Source organism: Miniopterus natalensis, chromosome X (assembly GCF_054644295.1).
Source record: "Miniopterus natalensis isolate mMinNat1 chromosome X, mMinNat1.hap1, whole genome shotgun sequence".
Taxonomy (NCBI): domain Eukaryota; kingdom Metazoa; phylum Chordata; class Mammalia; order Chiroptera; family Miniopteridae; genus Miniopterus; species Miniopterus natalensis.
The window spans coordinates 15,239,895-15,258,930 of record NC_142103.1 but is presented as its reverse complement, the minus strand read 5'-3'; the positions used below and the strand labels follow the sequence as shown (position 1 = coordinate 15,258,930).

Genomic DNA, 19,036 nt, shown 5'->3' with positions numbered 1-19,036 from the left:
GGACTTTTGCATCTATATTTATAAGGAATATTGGTCTGTAACTCTTTTTTGTGATTTTTTTTTTTTTCTGGTTTTGGCATCTTAAAATGAATCAGCAATCTTCAAGAGAATAAACTGAATCTGTGGAAGAGTAAAAAGGGCCAGAGGCTAGTGAAGAAAATAAGCAACAACTGAAGGAAAGCAACAGTGAAGAAAGAAGCTGAAATGAAACAAATTGAAAAGCAACATCAGAGAAGAGTAGTATAGCTTCATTTCTGAAAGTAGTGACGGCAGTGCCATGGTTATGGAAGCAGAATTATCATCAGCTCCAGGTCCAAACGAGACTAGAACACAGGCAGGATAAAAACAGAGCTATATGAAGTTACCCAGAGCAAGTGGAGGTTCTTTTGTCTTAAGGGGCACCTGGATATCTCAGCTGGATTTTGACTACCTCAACTGAACATCCCTCAGAAACTCCATGACAAGGAAGAGGCTATTCTGTGGCTGTATATTCATTTTCTTTTCACTGTCACCATGGGACTTATTGCCAGTCATCAGAGGAGAGAAGAGGAAGGTCTAATAAAGTAAGAAACACCAAGTCAGAAATATGGAGAGCTAAATCCTCATACTCTGGCTTTTGGTTTCTAGGTGGCAGAAAATGAAAGTTATATAAATATATGTTGCTTTAAATAGTGGGCCACCATTCAAGGCTTGGAAATCTTTGTTAAAAAGAAATTTCCAGCCCTGGCTTGTGGCTCAGTTGCTTGAAGTGTCATCTTGTACACCAAAAGGTTGTGGGTTTGATCCACCATTTGGGACATATACAGGGGGCAACCGATCAATATTTCTCTCTCACACTGATGGTTCTCTCTCTCTCACACACTCCATTCCTCTCTCTCTAAAATCAATAAACATGTCCTTGGGTGAGAAAAAAAAATCCACCACAATATTAGTCAAGCTGTGGTTACTGTGACATAAGAGCTCTAATAGCTACACTTTATGGTGATGGGCAGCACTGATATATGGAGTATATGGGCAACTATAATTGAATCACAGTAGACTCTGGTCTTTTAGTCTATAACAGATCAGATTTCTATATAACCTAAGTAGTCAGTTACAAATATGATAAGCTTGCAGCTGTGCCTGGAAGGACCCTTGTACCAAAAGATGTTTTTTCCATCTGCTTGCTGATGACACAGTCCTTTAGCTGGAGATAAAACATCTTGTTCCTTAATGATATAAATGCTATGAAGTGAAATAACAGGGAAGGAGAAAAGAAGTAAGGGAGGAGAAAGTCAGAGAGTCTAGGGTGTGTGTGTTCAATCATAGAGAAAGGATTATTATAATTTATTTAGGAAAAAGATGGAGGCCTAGGGTGACATGTGCACAAACACACATACTTATGCACAATTTTCATCTTTTGACCTTGAGGTAGACCTATGTGCTATTATTACTCCACTTGTATGTCCATACAGAGGCTACTGTAACCTATGAGTAAATAAGCTTTGGGCACCCACTGAGCCAAAACCTATAGTACAAATGTTTTCAAACTTCCCAACACAAGGTATTTGCCTTTGCAGACAAACCTCAACCTGGAATACAACCTAAATTCCAACACTTTAAGTGGTGTCTGGCTCTCCAGGCCAGTCCACAAGAGCTGATTTGATACGCTAAGTAGTACAACTAATAGCATAAGCTTGAGAGCTGAAATCCAAGGGCAGTGGCCCATTTAGTATGCAGGAGAGGAAGGCAAAGTCAAGTTCTTACCCCAGGCAAAATTAAGAATGGGAAAAAGAGGTATTCATACAAATTGCTATCTACTCTTTAGATCATAGCTTAATGTTCTTTATCAATGTTGCCATTATTGATCCTCTATTCCCTGACCACTCCAATCTTATTATACACACATAGAGAATCCTGTAGTTTTCCTTTGTGGTATTTATCAGAATTATAACTTCTTGTGAGTGTTTTTAACTCCTGTTTTCCCCCACTAAACTGTGGGCCATATGGAAGATTGACCAAGCTCTGTTAAATCACTGTTGCATGCTCAACATTTAATCTAGTACCTGGCTCAAAAATTTATAATGAATGAATGAATATAGGTACTAGAGAAGAGTTATTTACTTCCCATTTGCTGTGTATGAGTCAGGAAGTTTCTAGTAAAAATTTTGAAATAAATAGGCACAAGGAAGCCTATGATACTCCAAAAAGTCCTCTCTCTCAAGGTCCTAAGTACCCTCATGTTAACGTAAACCCTCCTAAATGTGCCTTCTTCGCAGTTCAACACTACCACTTAAGTGTTCTATATTCTGAAGGATTTTTTCATTCTGTTTGTTTTTCAACTTACTGAAACCATAAGGTCCTTAAAAAGCTCATTAGTTCGTATAGGACTTTTTCCTTTGGGAATCTCCAGTGAAGATGGAGAGACAAAATCAGGAGGGTAAAAGGAAGTAGAAGGGAATTTGTTTGTATGGGTTGATTTTGTGTTCAACAGTAGTTTTCAAGCCAAGTATTAACATAGACCATGGGTTGAAAAACTATTTTGGTAACAACCCAGATAGTAAAAGAATTCAGCATTGTAATTATGCATTCTCTGGTACAACTACTAAATCCTACTTTTAAAAAAATGTTTTTATTAAATCTATTGGGGTAACATTGTTTAATGGGATCATATAGGTTTCAGGTGTGGATTTATATGTTACAAGATCTGTATATTGCACTGTGTGCCCACCACCCAAAGTCATATCTTCTCCTGTCACCATATATTAGGCCCCATTCACCTCCCCACCCCCTTCCCTCTGACAACCACCACAATGCTGTTTTTGTCCATGAGTTTCAGTTTTATATCCCACATATGAGTGAAATCATGTGGTTCTTAGCTTTTTATGTTCACTTATTTAACCTAGCATGATATTCTCAAGGTCCATCCATGTTGTCACAAGTGGCAGTATTTCATAGTTTCTTATGGCTGAGTAGTATTCCATTGTGTATGTGTACCACACTTCTTTATCCAACCCTCTATCGAAGGACACTTTGATTGTTTCCTTGTCTTGGCCACCATGAACAATGCTGCAATGAACATAGGAGTGTATATATCTTTATGAATACATGTTTTCGAGTTTTTCAGGTATATGCCCAGGAGGTGGATTGCTGGGTCATATGGTAGCTCTATTCTTAATTTTTTGAGGAAACACCAGACTGTTTTCCATAGTGGCTGTACCAGTTTACATTCCCACTAGCAGTGAATGAGGGTTTCCTTTCTCCACAACCTATCCAACACTTGTTATTACTTGTCTTGTTAATAACTGCCATTCCAACAGGTGTGAGGTGGTATCTCATTGTAGGTTTGATTTGCATTTCCCTAATTGCTAGTGAGGTCGAACATCTTTTAATGTATCTGTTGGCTGTTTGCATGTCTTCTTGGGAGAGGTGTCTGTTCAGGTCCTCTGCCTATGTTTTAATTGGTTTTTTTGTTCAATTCTACTTTTGTAATAGCAAAGCAAAATACCTAAATAAATAGGTGTGTCTGTGTTCCAATAAAACTTTATTTACAAAAACAGATAACAGTCTGGATTTGACCTACAGGCTGTAGTTTATCCACTCCTGGGTCTAGAGGGCTTTTACCCAGAGACAGGGTGTCTTGCTTCATCACCTGGTACCTGATTTGGATATTCCTCAGATAGCAGAGCATCTCTTGAAGAAGAATTCCTTAGTGGAAAGGCCTGATGGAATATAGGACACTTAGAACACAGCTGTCAGTTCTTTCTTCTCTTATGACATCACTATTACAAATGAGTGGTGTATGAGTAGGAGAATTGGTTAATCTATTTGTACCATTTTAAACCCTGAGTTTTCTACACCTAATGTACTTACAGGTAATATGGTACTCCGTTAATATAGCAAGGGATGTGATCTTTTCTATATCATATTTGTGTAAGTTAGATTTCTAGAGAATCAAACAGTACTTGAAACCCCTCAGGCATATCACAATTTTGAGAACAAATATATGCAATTTACTACTGCATTTCTTTCCTAAAGAATCCAAGATGAGAGGAAAGGATATGAAATTGTTTGGTTATGGGGAGCTCTATGAGGAATGAAAGAGCATGCTAGAAAAGATTACAGAAGAGCAACCACTTCAGAAGAAGCTTGTGAATTTATCTAGGGCCATGTGACATAAGTGGATATAATTGAGTCCACAGTATTACCTGGACTCTGAGCCAGTTGTTTCCCTTTCAAAATAGGCACAGGATGCTTCAGGAGATAGCCCTTTGCCAAGTACCATTATCCATGAACAAAACCCTCTCTACTCCTCTTTGTTAAGTACTGTAGTATCTTCTCATGTAGTACTAGGAGCAAAAGGATACAACAAATTTAAAACATGACTACAACTCCCTAATTGAGTATTTGTATCCTAGCTGGATGGAGATCTTTGGATATCCTGATTTTGGGTGCAAGAAATCAGCTTAGGATATATATGGTTCACCTTTTGCCAAATATAACAGTGCTTAACAAAGTAGACTGATACCTCAGAGCCTAGGTTTAAATCCTGGTTCCCCCACTTACTATATGACTTTGACTATGTTACTTAAGTTTCCTGGACCTTGATTTCTCAAGCTTTCTAATATAAGATAACCTGTGGGAAGTGCTTAATTTACTACCTAACATATAGCAATCAATATAGGAGCTATTATTATTTTCCTCTTTACCTTCCTGCAGTATTGACAAAATAAATGTGAGGGTATGTAGAATTGTGAAAAAAGCAGTGAGGGAATCAGACAAATATGAGTTTAAATACTGATTCAAACACTTATTAGCTGTATGAGTATGAATAAGTTACCTTACATACATTAGCTTAGTTAATATCACTGAACTTCAGTTTCCTTGTCTGAAAAATGGGCATAATTTCATAAATATAATATGTTATAAATAATAATAATAATAATAGTAATAATTTTTGTGAATATTCAATCTTACTAGATGTTAGTTCTCTCCCCAACACTCTTTGGACCTCAAAATATTTTAAATGATAGAATATATTTTGTCTCTTTTCTGAGTTCTCTGTTTCATCCTGCAAATATTGCAATGCCTTCTTGTCCCTGTGAATTCTTACTGTTGTGTCCTACCTTAATTTCTCTATCTACAATGTTCTGGGTTAGAGAACTCTGGAGATCTGGAACCTAAGGGAATAGAATCCCAGGATGGTGATCCACTCTCATCTTGGAATGAGAGGCTAGGATAAGGACATAGAAGGCAATCATTGTAAATAAACAGAGCTATAGAATGTATCCACTATGATTTAGGGCTGAAACAGTATCTTCCATGGAGATTGTAATGGGGTAATACACAGTCCTTCATTCCTCATTCCCAGCACAGGAGATACGCTCCTTTTCTAAACCTGTACAACTGTTGGCAGGATTTTCTTCAAGCTTTTTCCAATACCCCATTACTCTTTTTCCCATACTGGTTTAGAGTATAAGATATTGTTTTCTTCAGCAACCCCTGACTGGGTACTTCTAGGCTTGGCATTTCTGAACACAATCTAGTAAGATTCAGTGTATCCATAGATGACCCTGAGGCCCTACCTGTAACATCCTAAAGAACTTTCTGAATCATCAAATAAAAATAAACTGATATGAACTGAAAGAGAACTTAAGGATATAAATTTTAAGTTCTTAATCTACATTAAGTGACTTGAGTTATGCTCAAGTTTTGTAAATGTTGCTAAATCTTCTGTGTTTGCATGGTGAATGTACAGAATACTCAAATAACCAAAACTGCTGGACTACTTGAAGCCCAAGAATGGGCTGACTTAGATTGTTCTACTGTAACAATCTGTTACTAAATCATATTGGGCTTGATAGCAACCTGCTGTTAAAATATATACTAAACAGAATGCCTTCCCTAGAACAGAAGGTAGACCACTTTTACATGTGCTATTAAAAGGATATATTTATTCAGTGTCTTTTAATATCTCTGTAAGTAAATTTAGGTTTTTAAATAATGTTCTACTGAAGCTTCCCTTGTAAAAAGGAGTTTGCTACTTAAGTATATACACGGGAACCTGTTGTGTATGGGGCCATAGATAAAATTGTGGCCCTACACTCCATTATCTGATCCCGCCCTACTTTTCCAACTTAATTCCCCATGGCTACCCAATGAAGAATCTGGATTTCATTAATGTTCACTCACACCACCATGTTGTGCTCATTCCTATTTTTATTTATATTGATTTTTCTGCCTGCAGTGTGCTTTCTTTTCTTTCCCTCTGCCCAGCCAAAGCTTAATAATCTTTGAAGGCCCATTTGAAGACACCCCCTTCAAGAAGCCTTCCTTGACTTCTTTAGCTTTTACACATATCACTCCCTCTACATGGAACATACTTTTTTACTACCCTTCTCTGACTGAATTTTATTTCTTGGCATATATTTTTCTATCTCAGGAAGACCTTCTCTGCCCCAATGGACATCAGTTTTTCTTGAGAGTAGAGCTGTGGGTTATTTAGAATATAGTATTTAATATATAAGCATTTGTGGATCTCTCCAGGTATCATTTTGTTATTAAATTCTAGTTTAATTTCATGGTGGTCACTGATCATATTCAGTATGATTTTAATCATTTAAAATTTGTTGAGACTTGCTTTATGGCCCAGCATATGGTCTATCTTGATAAATGTTCCATGTGCATTTGGAAATAATATGTATGCTACAGTTTTTCAGTTCAGTGTTCTATAAATGTCAATTGGGTCATTTTTGTTAATTATTTTAACAGATGCTGTCAGTGCCTCACTCATATCCTTGGGACACTACCATGTGCTCTGGCTTAATTCAAAGTGCCAGTGACTTACAACTCTTTGACCAAGGGCTTTTTCCAGAAAGGTGGAAGTTCACGCTGCCATGGGCATATTGTAGGCCAGAAGTGCTGGAGAATTTATTCCCCAAGATAGTAGCCCTTCACTGAATCTTGGGAGTAGGTGTATAAGTTTTCCATGTCTATTATCCCTTGTGTGGGATAATTCTGAGGAAGTTTTACTAAAAAAATTTTTTTCTCAGAAATGACATAAGAATAAGCCCCGTTACCCTCAGCAGTATCTGGCTTTCCTTTTCTTTAACAATTCTCTAGTCTATTACCAATATTGCCTAGACTACCCCAATCCATTACTAGCACTTAAATCCTTGTCTCCAGATCTGCTTCTGGGAAAGCCCAAACTAAGCCCATTTGTTTATATCTTCTGCATCCCCACTTATTTCTTGTCTGGTTGTTTTGTCACTTAGTAAGAGAGGTGTGTTAATTTGATTGTGGGTTTGTACATTTTTCCCTTTTGCTAATGTGTGCTTTATATAGTTTCAAACTATATTATTGGGTACATGTAGAGTTAAAATGATTTTTTTTCCTGTTGAGTTGACATTTTATTATTATAAAATTTGCCTCTTTATCTCCTCCTCTCTCTATTTTTTACCTTAAAATTTCTAATATTAATATAGTTACAGTAGCTTCCTTTGAGTTAGTTGTATGCATGATATCATTTTTTCACCCTTCACTTTCAAGTGTTATATTTCCTTATATTTAAAGTATGTCTCTGGTAAACAGCATGTGTTTGGGTTTTATTTTCAATTTTAATCTGACAGTATTTTTCTTTTACTTGTAGTCTACACTCAATATTTTAAATGTAGTTACTGATGTATGTGGGTTAATATCTACCAATTTACTATGTAGTTTTTTTTTTTTACTTTAAATATTTTTTTTATTTTTTGATTACAGTTGACATGCAATATTATATTAGTTTCAGATGTACAACTCATTGATTAGACATTATATTACTTACTAAGTGATCATCCCAGTAAATCTAACACCCATCTGACACCATACATAGATATTGTATTATTATTGACTATATTCCCTGTGCTGTAACTACCAATTTGTACTTCTTAATCCTTTTTCACCCATTCCCCAACGCCCCTCCCATCTGGCAACTATCAAAATGTTCTCTGTATTTTTGAGTCTATTTCTGTTCTGCTTGTTTATTTTGTTTTTTAGAGCTACTTTGTCTGGTGTAAATTTTGCTACCTCAGCTTTTGTTTGTTTTTTTGTTTCCATTTTCTTTTTAAATCTTTGTTGTTGAGTGCATTACAGATGTCCCTTTTTTTTCTTCCATTGCCCCCCTCCACCCAATTCCCACCCCCTCCCCAGGCCTTCACCACCCTATTGTCTGTGTCCATGGATTATGCATATATGCATATAAATTCTTTGATTAATCTCTTCCTGCTCCCTCTCCCATTCCCTCTGAGATTTCTCAGTCTGATCCATGTTTCTGGTTCTATTTTATTAGTCAGTTTATTTTGTTCATTAGATTCCACATATAAGTGAGGTCATGAAATACTTGTCTTACTCTGGCTGGCTTATGTCACTTAGCATAATAATCTCCAGGTCCCTCCACACTCTCTCAAAGGGTAAGAGATCCTATTTATTTCCAATTTTTTGAAATATCTTTTTCCATCCCTTTACTTTCAGTCTGTGTTTGTCTTTCAGTCTGGTGAGTCTCTGGGTCTTGTTTTGTAATCCATTCAGTTTCCATGTCTTTTGATTGGAGCATTTAATTAATTTCCATTTAAAATAATTGTTGATAGATATGTATTTATTGACATTTTATTATTCATATTTTTTATCATTTTTTTTCTTCTTCTTAAAGAAGATCCTTTAACATTTCTCGTAATACTGGTTTGGTGGTGATGAACATGTACTTTCTTTTTGCCTGGTCTTGGCTATGTTCTTCTCTTTCTTCTTCCTTCGTTTCTTTTGATCAAGTCAGTTTATTTTCTATTATTTCCTTTCTATTCTATTATTTCTTTTACTTACCTGTTAGTAATAAATCATTTTATATTATTTAATGTTTACCCTAGAGATTACAACATGCATCCTTATTCCATTAAATTTTAATATAGATTAATGCTTTTATTACTTCCCAAACATGCAAGAACCTTTTACTACTTTACCTCTATTCATGCTCCTCTTATATTTTGTGACACATTGTTGCCAAGAGTTTTGATTCTGTACATATTTAAAGCCACACAGTTTAGCATCATTATTGCTTTAAGTGGTCAATATCCATTTAAGTTTACCTGTTAAGGCGTTAATTACCCTACATTACTGTACTTCTACCTTAGGTCATTTCCCTCTCATAAATACTTTCTTTTCAGTATATTTTTAGTGCAGATATGTCTTTAATTACTTCTTTCACCTTTAGTTTGTCTGAAGATGTTTCATTTTGCCTGTATATATGAAGATATTTTTACTGTAAATTATATGCTGAGTTTGTAGTTTTTGCTCTCAGTACTCTAAAGAACTCTCCTTCTATTCTCTGTTTAGTCTTTTCTATTAAAAAATCAGCTATAAGTCTTATTGGTTTTTTTTAGAAGTTAATGGGACTTTTTAAAAACTGCCTTTGACTGATTTCAACATCATCTTTTGTCTTTGATTTTAAAAGTTGTACTTATTTTTTAAAATTTGTTATTGCTTTTGAGAGAGAGAGAGAGATAGAAAGAGAGAAAGAGAGAGAGAGGAGAGAGAAACACTTACTTGTTCCACTTATTTATGCATTCATTTGTTGTTTCTTGCATGTACCCTGACCAGAGATCAAACCCACAAACTTAGTGTATCTAGACAAAGCTCTAAACAACTGAGCTACCAGGCCAGGGCTATACCTATTTTATTGAGTTCATACTTTCAAATCTCTAAATTCTAGAATTTCTTTATGATTCTTTTTACTTTTTTATTGAATTTATTGGGGTGACATTGGTTAATAAAATTATATCTGTTTCAAGTGTACAATTCTATAATACATCATCTGTATATTTTATTTTGTGTTCACCACCCCAAGTCAAGTCTCCTTCTATCACCATTTATCCACCCTCTACCCTCTTCTACCTCCCTCCAGCTCTCTTTCCCTCTGGTAATAACAATACTGTTGTCTTTGTCTATGAGTAACTTTTAGTTTCTAGCTCTCTGTCAAATTTTCTTTTCTTAAATTCTTAACTATAGTTAATTATAATTATTCCATTGTACTTGTCTGATAACTCCAATATATAAATCTCCTGTTTGTCTATTTGTGGTGTATATTTTTTCTTTAATGCCTCAAATCCTTTATTTATGCATAGTTGGTTACATTTTATTTAAATCCAAATAATTTTGCACAAAAATGTAGATAAATTTAAGGTTCTAGATAATGTTATCTTTCTCAAGAGATGCTTAATTTTCTGACAAATAGCTAGCTAAAGGTGCTAGCAACCCCAGATTTCCTTCATTCACTAGTGTCTTTATGAAGGTTTGTCTGCTCTTACTCTAGAGTGTGCTACTTTAAATTCCCAACTGAAAATCCTAGATGATTAATAGGAATCTTCTTCTTTTATAAATCCTGAACTACATACATACACATACATACACACAGCAGGTCCTCAAATAATGTTTCATTCAATGCCATTTTATTATAACATTGGTGAGATGCTATAGGAACTTAATTCTTGTTTATATCAGTTAACAGATTATAAAATTGGTTTCATTTTATTTGGCCACAGTTCTGATGATGCTATTGATGATGCTAAGTGCAGACTCACTGTACACACACATATAATATATAGAATATATGCTCTCTGTGTATAATTTATATTATGTTACATTATTTTATATCAAAGTTTTATTTTTATGTTTTACCCAGATTTTGGTGTCCTCAGTAGATGGACTGATCTGAATATATCTACTCTACCATTGTCAGAAACATAAACCTACCAAGGACTATTGAAGTAAAGCTGGATAGAGATTGTAGAACTACAAAGAAACCTGAACTTGAAGAAAATTTCAGGGTGAGTAAAAAAATAAATTTCACAAAGGCCTATTTATATATTACAGAACTATTTAAAATAGTAACATATTTATAAATAAGGTAATTCGTTATATGAAGGTATTTATGGTTTGAAAATATTGGTTTATGAATGGAACATATTTTTAAACAAACACAATTTTTAAGATGTTCTCATTTGGCTCTTTTTACATAATGACATTTTAATTTTTTCAGTGCTTGTGTGCATGAGAAAATGTGTGCATCAATCACTAAGTTATGGAGCACCTCATATGCAACATATAATTCTAACTGTGGCAATAAACTATTCCTGCAGGACATCCTGCTGTTTACGGTATGAGTCCAAAGGCCAGGAGCCACTGCATACCTACAGGCTGATAATTAAAATAAGTTGCTAAGTACCTAGGAGGGAATAAACAAATTTACAAGTACTAATAAAAAGGTAATCATAAAAGTAATGGTAAGTGGCATAGCTGATCCAAGGTTAAGATATTATTTTATTTATTTATTTATTTATTTATTTATTTATTTATTTATTTATTATTTATTTATTTCAATCCTCACCCGAGGATATTTTTTTCCATTGCTTTTCAGAGAGAGTGGAAATGAGAGAAAGAGAGAGAAGGAGAGGGAGATACACATTGATATGAGAGAGACACATTGATTGGCTGCCTCCCACATTCACCCTGACGGGGGCTGGGGATTGAGTCTGCAACCGAGGTACCTGCCCTTGACCAGAATCAAACCTGGGACCCTTCAGTCTTGGGACTGATGCTCTAACTGCTGACCCAAACTGACTAGGGAAGATATTCTATTTATTTTTATTTTTATTTTTTTCAATATTATTTTATTTTCATGTTGTAGTTTGAATCAAGCTGGCTCACCTGAGAAACTGACTAGTTACTACAGCCTCATTAGACTTGTGATATACCTGCTAGCCATTCAGATATGCTATGAATAGCTCCATTATGAGAAGTAGAAGGAGAAAATTTAGCCTATAATAGACAATCCCCCATCATAGTTCCTTTATTGAACATGTATGTATGGAGTGTCCAGTATAACCCAGGTTTTTATGTGAGGTGCTATAGCTGCAAACATATGACTCTATTATCATGTTATTTAAATTTTAAAAATATCATAGCGACAGATGAGATTTTCACAGATAAATCCAGGCTGAGTAGAAAAGATAATGAGTCCAGAATTAGTCTGATTATCTGGCAGAAAATTGGGGGTCGACCAACAGAAAGTAACTATGAATGGGACTAAAAGAAGTTGGTTAGGACGGAATGATGGCAGGAAAGCTGAAATAAAAGAAGATTTTAATATATGAGATGTATTGGAGTTTTCATTTTTAAGAGGTAGAATAGTTTCTGATAATTATTTGGTATTCAATAAATCTTCATGGGCATGGATGTCCCATGTGGAATGATTGCGATTTTAGAGTCAAGAAAATCTGAGGCCAGGGTTTTAGATGCATGAACAGTGCAAATACTGAGGTTCTACAGTCCTAAATTGAAATGTGTGGTAGTGGCTATGGTACAGGTAGAAAAGAGCAGATGAAATGACTGAGTAGGTAGCATAGGCCACAAAAGGACAGGAGTGCTCACATGAAGATGAATGAGTAATTGTCTGGAAGTGGTAATGTCAGCAGTGAACTTTCAGAAGATAACAATTGATTTCTGTCATATTCTTACTATAGAACATCCAATTTAAGACCATGATCAAAAGAACATAAGAAACCAGAAGACCATTATTTTAATCTTAGGTTTGCCATCTACTACTGTGATAATTGAGGTGACCATATAAGTTATAATAAAAACTAGGGAACTTTGGAGAGTGAAAAAGTATACTGTTAAAAATTACACCAAGACAACAGATGTAAACTGGGACTGACCAGGGGGAAAAAATACATATAATTACCATGTGGGCAATTCACATTGCTTCACCTATAAAATGTGGACAATATCCACTTTAAGACAACTGTGTGAAAGTACCTAAGCCCTTCATGAGCACTCAATTAATGTTTGTCAGATTGAAATTGTTTTGTTCTGTTTTGTTCCAGGAACTGTAAGCTTGTTGAAGTCAAGAAATGTACTTAATTTTTTTCTTTGTAATTAGTACAGAACTATGCATTTAATAGGAATTCAATAAGTATAACCTTTGTTCTGTCTTTGTAACTTTATTTGGAGCAGACTGCAATTTACTCTCATGTCTCAATTATTTTAAAGTCAAAACTCATCCTTGTCTCTGGACATAGAAGCATAGAATAGACTGAGGGATCTCGGAGGGAAGGTGGGGGTAGGGGAGTGGGTGGGGAGAGATTAATCAAAGAACTTATATGCTTATACGCATAACCTATGGACACAGACATTGATATGGAGAAGGCTTGGACGTGTGATGGATGCGGGGTGGAGGGGATCAATGGGGGAAAGGGAACATCTGTAAAACTTTTAACAATAAAGATAAATTTTTTAAAAAACAGAAAAAGAAGGGAAAAAAACAACAGAAAACAAAACTCATTCTTAATATACATAAGGAAGTAGGGGTGGGAAAGTTTTGAAAATTAGCAAACTTCCCTCTTACTTTTTTGATAATGAATGTGTTATGAAAGCAAGGTTTTGAAAATGAGATTCAGGTGTGTATTAGTGCCTCAGGATCTGGAGTTCAACCAGTTCTTTTTCATTCAATCTTATAAAGGGCTGTTCTGCCCTGCGGGCACTAAAACTGGTTGGTCCCAGACAGATGGAAGTACTTTGGGCATGACTTCCATTTTTGCCAGTCCCTGGTGCTACTTAACCCAAATGCAAGAAGTCAAGGTCAGGCTTAAAATTTCTCTCTTAATATAGAACTTTGGAGCAGGCAAAGTTAAGATTAATACTTGGAACTGATCTTGTTTGGATACTTGGCATTTCAGCCACCCTGGTGACTTAAATGCTTTTCTTGAGACACAGAAGAGTAGGCATATTTTTTTGTCATCCCTTTGGTAAACATGTAAGAATTAATTTAATGCTTGAACTACTTTACCATCCTCAGTGACTATTTCTCATCCTCTTCTAAAATGGTCTTTCTTCATCCATGGCTGATCTCTTATCCGAGGCTGCTTCAAAAGTGACTTGACAGCTTACATCACTTCTTACACTAACCTCAGATTAATTTAGGTTTCTCTTTTGCCACATGGTTCTCCTTATTTTGCTATTTCAAAGTCTACTTCTTGATCAATCCCATTCCATCCTTAGGCTAGTATTACTGTGAATAGTTTTTATTTACATTGAACCAAAATCTATAAATTTATCTATGGATCCTTGTAACCTCTTGGGGCTATACAGAAGAAAATGATAGTAGCCTTTAAATATATACAGAAGAATTTATCATACCTTCTCCAAAATCTTTACCAGGATAAATGTGCTGAAACTCTTTAGCATTTCTTTGAAATGCTAGGGTGACCAACTTGTCATGTTCTTCCTAGGGTGACCAACTTTTCAGGTTCGTCCTAGGGTGACCAACTTGTCTTAGTTTGTTTTCTTGGTTTTAGCATTCAAAGACCCACATCCTGGAAACTCCCTCCATCCCCAGCAAACTGGAACAATGGGTCACCTTCGTTTTCTCACTATTCTGGTCACTTGAATATGTTAGTGTAGTGCTACTCTTTTCTAATGCAATGCTCAGAAGTAGACATAAAGCATCTCACCATAGAATACATTATTTTTCAAAGAAGAGAATAGCAATTTATTTGTAATGTAATTATCTGTGATAAGGAAAAAAGCAACATAATTTTTTAAATGTGTGCTCTTGTTTTGTTGAGTTGGAGGCATTCTATAAGGCTGGCAATTACTTGGCTTGCAGTCATGTGGCTTATTCTATAACCTTCATTGGGGAGCTTGACTAGATAGCCCAGCCGGGCATATTAAAATGGAATAAAGAAGAGAGGGTGACTCTGTGGCTTCAGATGGACTATGACCCTGAATAGCAACAGCAATCTTGAGAAAGAAGAACAAAGTTGGAGGAATCATGCTACCTGATATCAAACTATGCTATAAGGCCATTGTAATCAAAACAGCCTGGTACTGGCATAAAAACAGACATGTAGATCAATGGAACAGAATAGAGAGCCCAGAAATAAACCCATGCCTTTATGGTCAATAAATATTTCACAAAGGAGGCAAAAACTTACAATGGGGTAAAGATAGTCTATTCAATAAATGGTGTTCAGAAAATTAGACAGATATGTGCAAAAAACTAAAACTAGACAACCTTCTTACACCATGAACAAGAATAAGCTCAAAATGGATTAAAGACTTAAATGTTAGACTCAAAACCATAAACATTCTAGGAGAAAACAAAGGCAGTAAAATCTTGGACATTTCTTGTAGCAATATTTTTTCTGATATATCTCCTCGGGCAGAGGAAACAAAAAAAAATTAAATAAATAAACAAATGGGGCTATATCAAACTAAAATGTTTTTGCACAGCAAACAAAACCATCAACAAAATGAAAAGAAAACTCACTGAATATAATAACTTCTTTGCCAATGATACATCTGATAAGTGATTAATATCCAACATTTACAAAAAACTTACAAAACTCTACACCAAAAAACAAACAATCCAATTTAAAAATGGGCAAAGGACCTGAATAGACACTTCTCCAAAGAGGACATACAGATGGCCAATAGATATATGAAAAGATGCTCAATGTCACTAATCATCAGAGAAATGCAAATTAAGACCACAATGAGATATCGCCTCACACCTGTCAGAATGGCCATCATCAATAAATCAATAAACAAGTGTTGGCAAGGATGTAGAGAAAAAGGAACCCTGGTACACTACTGGTGGGAATGTAGATTGGTGCAACCACTATGGAAAACAGTGTGGAGTTACCTCAAAAAATTTAAAATGGAAGTGTCTTATGGCCCAGTGATTCTATTTCTGGGAATATATCTGAAGAAACCTGAAACACTAATTCTAGAGAATATATGAAACCATATGTTCATTGCAGTGTTATTTACAATAGCCAAAATTTGGAAGAATCCCAAGTGCCCATCAGTAGATAAGTGGATAAAAAAGCTGTGATGCTTTCACTCAATGGAATAATACTCAGCCATAAATTAGGAGGAAATCTTGTCATTTGAGACAGCATGGATGGATCTGGAGAGTATTATTCTAAGTGAAATAAGCACTCAGAAAAAGACAAATGACATATGATCTCACTTATATGTGTAATCCAATGAACAAAATAAACTAACAAACAAAATAGAAACAGACTCATAGATATAGAGAATAGAATGGCATCTCTTGAGGGGGGGGAGGGGGACAGGGTGAAAAGAGTAAAAGGATTAAGCAAAAACAAATGTTATATACAGACAACACTATGGTGATTACCAGAGGGAAAAGGGGGTGGAGGGAGGTATAAGAGGGTAAGGGGAGGATAAATGGTGACAGAAGAAGACTTGGAGTGATGAATACATAATACAATATATAGATGATATATCATAGAACTGTACCCCTGAAACCTATATAATCTTATTAACCAATGTCACCCCAATAAATTCAATAAAAAATTAAGACAAAAAATAATAAAAATTGAAAAGGAAAATAAAATAAATGTTAATAGTAATAAATTATTTGAATATATTAGTTTCTATAAACTGAGCCATATTAAAGAAATGTTAGCTAACTAAAACAAAAAATTATATATAATTCTAACATATAACTTTTAACAATGCAAGCATTGCTAAGACTATAGTGGCATTTCTCTGAAAATCACACATATCTTACATTTGCAAACTATATGTCTACAGAATGATATATAGGATACTAATTAATTTATTCATTTATATAAGCTTGCTGTACTCAAATGTTTCATGCTAACATAGTAAGAATGCCAGTGAAGGCAAGAAACCACAACAGTGACTGCCCTCAGGGAGCATGCAGTCCTTCCATATACTTCAATATGAAACAAATCATATACAGCAATTTAATCTTTTATGATCTGCTTTTACCATTTTTGCAACATGATGGACTTAAATTGGATCACTTGTACTAAGAGGAATAAAACCTTATATAGGAACATCAACAAGGAAAAACATAACTCCCCTCCCCTTTTCATACCTTTCAATAGGGAAGACAAAGCATTGTGGTACAGTGGAAAGAACATTAAACTAGAAATCAGTCTTTGGATTTTGGGCCTGAATTTACAACTTAGAGCCTGTGAAATTCAGGACAAGTCCCTTCAACTTTTTGGAGACAGTTGTCCTTCCATGTGAAGAGTGGTAGGTGAATTTGACCAGATTCACTATCTATAGCTTAAGCCATCTATAATTCTGTGATCCCTGTGTCCTTGTCCATTCCATATGAAAGTTATCTGTGGAAATCTTCACCCATAGTACCTTTTTTGGCAGTGAAAATTTTCTTAAAAATATAATTCTCCTGTTTCTCATGGTGTATAAACTGAAGTTGATTTCCAGACTTTAACCTATAGGGATGACGTAAAATTTTAACCTCTCACTCCATTTGTTTCAGGAGGTAGCTTTTCCTCTTTAGAAAGCAACCTCATTACTTCATTGCCAGCTGTAGAGGTCTTTCTGTTCCCCAGCCTTTCACTTTGTTTGACATATGTCGACTTGTTTTTCTCTTATAAGACATATGACAGATAATGAGAATTGTTTCTTACTCCTGAAATTTGTGATCTAAATGATTTTTCTTTTATTTCATCAGAGAATTTACCTAGTTTGTAATAGTTCTCTGTGTTGAGGTTAGTGACAATGTCAGTGAATTAAAATAAAATGACCAAGAAATGACAGCTTAACAGATGTCAACTAATAAATGTGCATAATGGGCCAGACCCCAAATCCCAACCTTGCTCTGGTGTACCACCATAATGCTATTGGCTTAATATTTGTCCTGTTTTTATTTTTTTATTTTTGGATCTCTGATTGAGTGATTTTTTTCTACCCTGTCTTCTAATTCGCTGATCCAATCCTCACCTTCCTCTAATCTGCTGTTTATTCCTTCAATGTATTCTTTACTTCTGCTATGTCATTCTTAATTTCCTTCATAGTTTCCATATCTTTTTTCATGCTGTTGAGCATCCTTACAATCAGTATTCTGAACTCTATATTTGATAGATTGCTTATCTCCATTTCATTAAGCTCTTTTTCTAGAGACTTCTCTTGTTCTTTCATAGAGACTTCTCTTGTTCTTTCATTTGGGGCTTTTTTTTTTTTTTGGGGGGGTCTCTCTCTCCATTTTGGTTGCCTATTTGGGCTTGTTTCTATATATTAGGTAGGCCTGCTAGGACTCAGTCTTTTTGGAGATTCTCTGGTGCAGGCCCATGTCAGACGCTGTTTGTAACAGGCCCTGAGTACCCTGTTTAGGGCTATCAACAACCAACAGCTTGAGGTCCCCTCTGTTGGGGCTGGGTGCATTTGGACAGGACTAAGATGCACAAGAAAGTCTGCTTTTCCAAGGCCAAGGTCCAAAAGCAGATCAGGCAAAGACTCAAAGCACTTTGAAGTATGCCTCTGTCTACAGGCTGATTAATCTGATTCTCTTAATAAGCCTCAGGCTGTAGATACTCCACAGGGTGGGGTGGCTGATTGTTAAGAGTCTCTCAATGAGCCTCAGGCTGTAGAAACTCCTCTGAGTAGGGCAAGAGGCTTTTCAGCAGGGTGGGGCAATTGCTTCCCCCTCAGACAAAAGCTGCTTGGAAGGTAAATGTCTGCCTCTGCAGTATGGAAGAATGACTCAGCACAGGAATCCAGATGGGATGCCTTCTGAGTGCTATCTCCAGAGCCCAAAACCCTAGATTCTCACACAGCTTCAGTCCACTCTGCCCTCCCTCTGCTGGAGCCCAAGGTGAGTGGCTGCACACAAAACTATGCGTTCGCTGTTTATGAGGGTGTCTGTATTTCCAGCTGTTTCTCCCTGGCAGACAGAAACCTGGCTGCTTTTCACAGCTAGATGTTATGTGGGCACCTTTCTCATTCCTGGTGCTCTTGGCTGGGAAGCCCAGGCTGGGGATTAGGCCCCATAGTCCTCAGTGGGAATCCCCCCCAGCTGAGATATCCCTCCAAACCTTCAGCTGCTGCTGTGGGAGCCCAGCCAGCCCTCTTGTGCCTCCTCACTTCCTCCCAGTCTCTATGTGATCTCCACTTTTCCTCCTTGGTTATGAGGGTGCTCTGCAGCTCGTCTTCAAATTGCAGT

General features: G+C 35.9%; 1 long non-coding RNA gene across 1 annotated transcript in view; it reads left to right on the top strand.

Annotated features, from left to right (window-relative positions):
* The first annotated feature begins 543 nt into the window (after window positions 1–543).
* Window positions 544–19,036, top strand: part of LOC107538309 (uncharacterized) — a 233,770-nt gene continuing 215,277 nt past the window's right edge. The window contains exons 1-2 of the long non-coding RNA XR_015716496.1: window positions 544–563; window positions 10,691–10,835. This is a non-coding gene — a long non-coding RNA (uncharacterized LOC107538309). The remainder of the gene's footprint in view (window positions 564–10,690; window positions 10,836–19,036) is intronic.